Raw genomic sequence first — 9296 nt, forward strand, 5'->3', positions numbered from 1 at the left:
AATGACTGTAGGTAAAGGTTTTACCTACGGTTGCAGAGATTTGAACGAAGAAGATGATGCGTGGCAAGCTCTGGTTGGCCAGCCAAGCGCGCGCGTTTTTTAAATCTTTCTCTAATCACGTGTGTTGCAGGTCCACTGAATCCCATGCCCCTCACAACCAGAGCCATCTGATTTCATTTAAATCTCATCCAACGCATCACAACACGCCTGCACACCATGGACTCTCAGCCATACCACACCAGATCATATCCTTTTTATATTTTCTACTTTGATTTTAATTTTATTGCAAAATTAATTAAAAATAGTTAAAAAAATCCAAAAAATTCCACAAAAAATATTTTAGACTTCTAAAAATATATATTATTTTCTGAAATAAAAATATTTTATTTTTCTTCATAATTTCAATATTTTACATAATTAATTAGTATATATTTATATATTTGCTTTTTAATTATTCTAACCCATCAAAAAATCATAAAAAAATTGTTCTTTGTGTTAAATATTGTTTATATATCATAAACTAATTTTGTACATATTTAGGATAATTTTATTATTAAGTTTTAATTATTTGTGTAATTATTTGCATAATTATGTTTTAATTAACTTAAAAAAAAAATCCAAAAACAATTTCAAAAATTACAAAAAAAATAGTTTTGTTCTAAAATTAATTAACAAGTGTTTTGTACATATTTCAAACTTATTTTCTAAGTTTAATCATATTTTCATCTTTTCTTTATTTTAAAATTAATTAATCACATATTAATTATATTTAAAATAAATCATAAAAAATCCAAAAATATGCCTTTTATTTCTTGCAATTTAAATTCCTAGATCAATGTATAGGATGTCAAATTCATGTAAATAGGCTAGTTTACATTTCCCGCACAATCGATGTAATAGCGTAGATTTACTTTCTGCACTTTACATTTCCGCATTTTAATTTCCAGCACCCATATAAACTGCGTGTATGTCAAAGATAAAACTGAACCATCAGATCACTAACTTCAAAGATAAATATCTGAATTCAATCACAATCACATTTGCACCTCCTAGGGTAACCCCTTTTCACTCTTTTCAAAATCAAAGTTACATCTCTACTGTTTCGAGTACAAAATCGAACCTTTTGTTTATATCCGACGAATGGATAGATTTTTAAAGGGAACAAGGATAAAGACCTTACAACTCAGGGTAGACCTCCTAGTTTGCTTGCTCAAATCAAAACAAACAAAATTCTCATACACTGTTGTTTTTCAAAACAAATTTTCCAAAAGACAATATTTTGTATACATCCAAACACGGATCATTACAAAATTAACGATCTTTTCAAAACATCTTTCGAAAGATAAACAAGCATTTGTATATATCCGCACAAGGATCATTACAAATTCTATTTGCAAAGGTATTTCAAAAACACAGGTAAAGCATTCCGAATCAATTGAAAAGTAAAGCAAATGAGCTAAGCAAACTAAAGAGCCCATGGATAACCATGGATACAAAGGGTGCTAACACCTTCCCTTTGTATAACCTACCCCCTTACCCAGAATCTCTCAAAGGTCTTTTTTCTGTTTCTTTTATAAACCTTTCCTTCATTGGATAAAATAAAAGGTCGGTGGCGACTCTGTAAACTTTTTCAAAAGTGACGCGAAAGCGTCCGATCGACAAAAAGGAGTCAGTTCACGTATCCCACCCACGGAGGGGTATGGCCCGAAAGGACGGTCCACACAAACCAAACCGATGAAGATATTATTGGTTCGGACCTTTTTTTGACCAAAAATCGGTCCAAACTGATCCGATTACACCCCTAGGTTTTTATATAATTCACATTTAAACGTTTAATCTTGAGGGTGACAATGCATCAATCATTAAATATCTAAAATTTTTATGCTTGAAAATTAAAAAATCTAAATGATTCAATATCTTTTTAATTTAATGTGTGTTACGTTTTTTTAATATATGTAATAACGCCCAAATATAGCACATTTGTCCATCACATAACCTTTATTAATTAATAATAAAAATTAGCATGAATTTTTCTTTATTTTAATTTATTTTCAATCATACACTTATAAAGTTTTCTTTATTTCAATTTATCACCAATGAATTTTCTTTATAAATTAATGAAATAGAAACTTAGATAAAATCTTTTAGGTTTTTAAAATGTAAATAATTTAAATAATAATTATTATTATTCTTCATAACTAAGTTAATATAAATTAAATTTATTATTATTATTGTATTTAATAAATTAATAATAATAATATATTATTATTATTATTGTTATTGTATTTAATAAATAATAATAATATATTGTATTCAAGAAATAATTATTATTGTATTTAACATAAATATATCTTATATGAAAAAAAAACGAAATGACATTAAATATATCTTAGGTTCAAATTTGTGATCAAATGACATTAAAAATATTTAAAGAGAGAATTCTTATATATGAGATTCCAAGCTATTTTATTGATAATATTTTGTGAAAAATGAAATTTTATACATCAAATCTCCATGATAATAACTAATTAATTTTTCATAATTATTTAATATATTAAATATATTTATTATTTAATTATTTTTAAATTTTTTTAAAATAATATTGAACTTCTTAATTTTTAAACACAATTATTTCTTCTGGACCTCCAAATCACAAGTTAAGGTTAAAAGTTAGAGTACCAGTAATGTTATTGAAAAATATCAAACTTTCTTTAGGTTTGTGTAATGGAACACGGTTAATAATTACAAAAAATGAGAAAATATTGGTCAAAAAATTTATATCGCAAGTTTATCATTAACACATTCTGATAAAAGAATCTCTTTCAAATTCTAACCACACCAATTTCCTTTAGTTGTTTTATTTGCAATGACTATCAATAAAATTCAAGGGCAGTCACTCAAACATATTGGAGTATATCTACCACAACCAATTTTCTCTCATGGACAACTATATGTTGCCATATCAAGAGTTACTTCAAAAAAAAGTTGAAGATATCGGAGACTAATGATGAATGTGAAGATATAGATACAACATAGTTTACAAAGAAATATTTAATAATATTCTTTAGTTACTTAATTTTTATTTCTTCAAATTTATACATTTTAAATTATCATAAAATTTTATTTTTTTTTAATTTATTAACTTTCACATTAAATAATTAAAAATATAATTGCAAATATAGTCTATATGACCTACAAAATAATTTTATATGCAAATAATAAATAAATATAAACTATTATAAAAAAATTATTTCTAACGTACCCGTGCGAACGGTAATCTAGGACATCATACATTTTAGATTGAATCACTATGACAACTATAGAAAAGTCTAAAGTCATGCAATCTCACTTGTCTGATTCGTGTTAAGGTCGCATTTTGTTTATGGGAGAATATCAGCAACTCTTGACACAGAATATCAACAATATCAGAATAAATGCATTAACATTTTAACAATTGTATTAAAAAAGACATCATGTGGATGACATGAATGCATACCTGATGGAAACTTTCTTTTACTTCATGCTTGCTTTTTCAAAACCAATGAATACAAATAAAAAGTTTATCCCCAATGTGTCCTCATACACCTACCTTTATCCTAACCATGAGCGAACTTCAATTTAACATCATATAAAATGTAGCTTCTTATCAGCTAATCCTAAAAACTGCAAATTACCAGCACAGTTGAACAATTCACTCTTACAGCTTCTAAGACTACACAATTAGGTTCTACAAATAGCAAAGAAACAGAACATGCAGAAGTTTAACTGATGAACGAAACAACACTTGCCTGATGATTTTGACGTGCATCAGCCTCAGTCACCACCGGTGGAAGAGGAGCGGCGGAAGCACTGTGTATGATGGCTGTGAAGCTTGAGGAGGAGGAATCGAAGGAACCGTAGTTCCAAGTAGTGTATTCCATCACTTCATCATCTATTTCTAATTCCACAGCAAAACAAAACCCCTAGTTGGAGAACCAAAAGCTAGAAAGCATTTTTCTATATATCAAAATGAGAACTCTGCAAATGATTTTTCTTTTAGTTTCCTCATTTACCAAACTAATAAGTTCAGGTTTTATAGTATAATGAACTCAGCCGCAGATTTATAGCCATGAAACTAACTATATTTTATTGTACAAGTCTCTAACACAACATGTTGCTGTAACACCCGAGGCCGAAGAAGGCGGGGGTGGTTGCACCGCATGTAACACCTGAGGCCTATGAGGGCAAGGGTGGTTGCCACATCAGAATGAGAGGAATCCTGAGGCCGTGCAGGTATGAGACTGCATGGTTGAAGGAAAACTTATAAGAATTGATGGGTACTACCTATACCAACAAGATGCATCTTTTTTTCGGGAGCCCGTTCAATAAGAACTTCACAGTTAAGCGTGCTTGACTTGGAGTAGTATTGGGATGGGTGACCTTCTGAGAAGTTTCCCGGAAGGCATGCGAGTGAGGTCAAAGCATGCTGAAAAGACCCGTGTTGGTTTGTGGGGTCAGTCGATTATCCCGAAAGCAGTCTAGGGCGTTACAAATGGTATCAGAGCCAGACCTCTCCCAGTACGATGTGGTTCGAGGACGAACCATGCGGAAGCTGGTGGGCATGTAACACCCGAGGCCGAAGAAGGCGGGGGTGGTTGCACCGCATGTAACACCTGAAGCCTATGAGGGCAAGGGTGGTCGCCACATCGGAATGAGAGGAATCCTGAGGCCGTGCAGGTATGAGACTGCATGGTTGAAGGAAAGCTTATAAGAATTGATGGGTACTACCTATACCAACAAGATGCATCTTCTTTTCGGGAGCCCGTTCAATAAGAACTTCATAGTTAAGCGTGCTTGACTTGGAGTAGTATTGAGATGGGTGACCTTCTGGGAAGTTTCCCGGAAAGCATGCGAGTGAGGTCAAAGCATGCCTCTGTCTGCAATCTGCGTATTCAGTATTCACAATATCATCCTCGAAAACCGATATTCAATAGAAGTTATTTGGCTTTATGAACCTTTGAGCCCTCAATTATCATATAGCTTTTGGTTAATGATTTGCATGCATGCAAACAACTGTTTTCAGAAGGATAATGTCCCGTTAAGCTTACTTTTGGTCAAGATGTGCAAGAATTTCGCCACCAGGAAAAGCAGATTTAGTGGCCTCATATGCAGCTTTTATAGACTGTTTCCAAGTTCCTCCTATCTCCACATTTGTTTCTCCTTTTGGATCTTCCATTGGCACTGAATATCCCGAAAGTAGGTGACCGGCCCAAACATCATTCCTATATCGCAAAGGCAAAGCAAGTATTAGTTTCATGTTTCTTTTAAATGCTTATCAGTAAGGGGTTTTCAAAATAACTCAAAAGTTAAAGAGGTTGAGACTTGAGAATAGTTTGTAACCTCACATTAATTAACATAATCAGAAAATTCAATTCTAACTTCACTGAAAATGATCACTTGCAATATTACATCCATATGCCTAGGCACATAATGTCCACCGCCTATCCCAAGAAGGACTTTCTTCTTATCATTTGCCCTGTAAGAGTGTCAGAATTAGATTCAGATTAGAAAATTTTCACCAATTGTAGAAGGAAAGGAAGACACTTAATTAAGTGATTATAGCATAGGCACTTATCATATAAGTGCTTATGTATAAGTTATTTCTATAGCAAATGACAAACTAAAATAAAATTGTTTTTGTACAAGAAGCTATAACCTCTTTTCATAAGCTATCTTGAAGAGCTTAAGAAAATAAACTGAAAACAACTTATGCACATGTCATTAATTATTTTTATAAGCTCTGAGAAACAATACAACTTCTTAACATAATCATTCTACCTGCTCCAGTTCCCAACACCTGTCCCTCCTCCAAGTCCAAGTCCTTCCCAAACTAACTGTAAGAATTCAAAAACAACATCATTTCAGTAAACAAAATAAAATACTACTAACCATATTATTCCCCACACAAAGCATTTAGCATTTTGCAACAGAATGCATCCACACAGAGAAACTCTACATATTGATGCAAAGGTTATGGAAAAGTATAAAAGTAAACTCAACCTGAGCCATAACTTGAGCAGCATCTTGCCTCTTCCAAAAGTCTTCAGTACTACCTATACCAGAACAGAAGAAATTCAGTTGTTAACCTATGCTCAAATTGCAGTTAACTGTTAATTAACATCTTCTTCTGCAACTCTTGTAACTATGAAAAATGAATAGAGTATGCAATATGTTTATAAAACAAGATGTATCAATCTAAAATACATCTAGGAGGAAAGAAAGAGCACTCACCAATCTACAGAAACATGGTTGGCTTATTTGTCAAAGGTCCATGATGAGTAGCTTCCAAAGTATTCTAAAATGAGTTGACACATAAAAATTATTCCAGAAGTGCTTTTCTGAATTCAAAACACATATTCAATACATAATATAACATTAAGCCATCTTACTCCAATATTGGAAACAGAAAAGCATAAGGACTTAAGATATAGCTAGAAAAACAGAAGGCTAATCAGTCAAAAACGGAAAAATTCTCACACAAAGTAACAGTGAGGGCAGGTTTAGGGGATTCTAAAGCAGCTGCTGCTGCGGTTTAGGGGGTGTCCTCAATTTTCTGATGCATATTGTTTTAACAAATTTATGAGATACTAAAACCTTTGGATACCCAACTGCTTAGCCAAGATGACTCATGACAAGACAATGCCGAAAAACATCTGTGCAAGTTTATGAGATACTAAAGACAAATTTATGATATACTAAAGCCTTTGGAACGAATAGTTAGTTAAAGTTTAATTCACTTACAGATGTCATCCTATGCTTAATCCAGACAGTATACATTGGGGTGAATGAAGTATCACCAATTAAATCACTTGTTGCGGTCAAAGGTGTCGCCACTCTGCTTCTCTAATTGGTGACCGCAGCCAGCTCCTTCTTTCGCACGGTCAAAGGTGTCGCCACTTGCTGCAGTCACCAAGTTACAGAAGCAGAGTTCTACCCATGTTGCATTCGCGATTCTTGAATCCGAATCTGGTCAGGTTGAAGTATGCCACTTAATTTTTGAGAATGTTATTTCACTCCAGTAATGTATTGCCATCTCTTTTGAAGTAACGTGTGAAGTGAAATTTATTTTAGCAACGGTTAAAGATATGAAGTTTGAGAATATTTGAGAATGAGTTGAGAATGAACCCAGTTGAATCGATTGTACTGCTACACACGTGAAACACGTGAAGCTTTCAAACACAGACAGGCACGTGAAACACGTGAAGCTCTCCAACACAGACACGTGAAACTCGTGCGAAGAATAGATGAAACAGAGAGAAAGAGAAAAGGGGGTGTGGTGAAGACTTGTGAAGTGAATCACTACAAATAAAATAAAATAAAAAACTTAAATGCAGTTTTTTTTTGACAAAACTTAAATGCAGTTTTAGTCCCTTATTTTATTTGAATTTTTAGTCCTCCTATTTTATTACTCAGCTTTTTGTCCCCTCTTAAGCTTTGATTGGATTTTTTTGGGTCCCTCTTCATTTTAGTTTATTTGGCACTTGAGATAGCTCATGTGGCACATAAAAAATCTTGCCACGTCACTTATTAAAATTAAAAATCTTGAAAAACAAACATATCAATTTTTAAATAAGTTAAATATTAAAAAAAGTATTTTAAAATAAATTATAACTTGTAAGTAATTTTTGTGAAACCCTATCGTGTTAAGTGTTAACCATAGCATCCCTTCACCTTCATATACGCTCAGCAACTTTCGGCGCGTTTTCACCTTTGTTCTCTCACCATTTTTCATAGCATTTTCACCTTCTATGTTCTTCAATATTGTTTACGACGCTCTTCACCTTCATTCTCTTTGCGTTTAATCACTATCAGAAGCAAAGGTTTTCACGGGTTTTAGAAGATGAGGTATGTAAATTGTAATTTTTTATGGGTTTATGGTTTGCTGAAATTGTAGTAGTTTAATAGCTTGTGTGTTTTCTTATGATTGGGTTTGCTTAATATATTTTCCAGACCTTCTCAGAATCCTGCAATGGTAGACGAGGCTAAATTAGTAAATGATTATGATGAGGAAGTACAATTTAATGATGAGTTTGCTCCAAATTCTGATGATGAGGAAATAGAAGTTGAAATTGATGAGGATGAAGTGCAACTTAGGGGTGAATTGCAAGTAGTTGACGATGATGTTACTGATTATGTTGGAAGTGAAGGTGAATTAGACAGTTTCAGTGACACTGAGTATGAGTGTAGTGATGATATTGTTGACTTTGATTGGACCACAGTTCTACCTTGTGAGAACTTAATTGATGAGGTGAACAATTCTGACGTTGATGATGACTTTGATGTGTTGCTTACACCTCCTACTAGTGAAGATGATGAGGAACATCAAAAGTTTCTTCCTTATAAAAGTGGAGAGGTATTCAAGCTTCAACTAGGTATGATGTTTAACAACAAAGATATGGTCAGGGATGCTTTGAAGGAGTATGCAATGAAGATGAATAAAAAGGCTGCTCTGAAGAAAAATGATGGGAAGAGAATGGTAGTAAAATGCATGGATCATGGATGGTTGCAAGTTCTACATGAGAATTACCAAAAGGGTGGGGAATCAATTTTGGCAAGTTGTAAGTCTGATTGATGAACATACATGCTATCGAACTGCACATAATAGGCAGGCAAAGACAACATGGCTCGTCGAGAAATTTGCACATATTCTAAGACATAGCCCTAACATGAAACCTGTGGGATTGATTGCTGAAGCTGTTGATAGATAGGGAGTGAAGTTGTCTCATGATAAGTGAAAATTCTAGTAACTCATGCTTGATGTCTTACTGGATGTTATGACATCCACAATTATACCGCACAAAACGTTAAAAACAGAAACGCATAAAAACAATATAGAACGCACATAATTGTTTACCCAGTTCGGTTCAAACAACCTACTCTGGGGGCTACAAAGCCAGTGAGGGAATCCAATATAAGCAAAATTAATTCGGAGTTAAACTCCCCCGTTTACAACTCCTCACTTAAAACCTACCCAATGTAATTCTAATCTATTCCTAGACCTGAGTATCTCCACTCACTCCACCTCAATCACAGCAGTGATTACAAATAAACATTAAACAAATTCAGAGAGAAGACACACTTCAAAAACACACCTTGATCTGCTTAAAAGCTTCAATCAAGAGACACACACTCGTGCTTAAAAGCTTAGAGTGACAATTAACAAACACCTCAAAGATATACTACTCCAAAGCAATCATCTACGTGATAATTGTTTGGATCACAAGTAATAATAACAACACACACGGTGGAAACACAAA

General features: G+C 33.3%; 1 long non-coding RNA gene across 1 annotated transcript; it reads right to left on the reverse strand.

Moving 5' to 3' along the window:
• Positions 1-3571: 3571 nt before the first annotated feature.
• Positions 3572-7140, reverse strand: LOC131617216 (uncharacterized). Its single transcript, XR_009288487.1, has 6 exons — positions 6781-7140; positions 6271-6334; positions 6040-6092; positions 5818-5873; positions 5385-5515; positions 3572-5261 (listed from the first exon to the last, which is right to left on the reverse strand). It is a non-coding gene; the product is annotated as an uncharacterized LOC131617216 (long non-coding RNA).
• Positions 7141-9296: the final 2156 nt, after the last annotated feature.

Source organism: Vicia villosa, linkage group LG7, assembly GCF_029867415.1.
Source record: "Vicia villosa cultivar HV-30 ecotype Madison, WI linkage group LG7, Vvil1.0, whole genome shotgun sequence".
In the NCBI taxonomy this organism is placed as follows: domain Eukaryota; kingdom Viridiplantae; phylum Streptophyta; class Magnoliopsida; order Fabales; family Fabaceae; genus Vicia; species Vicia villosa.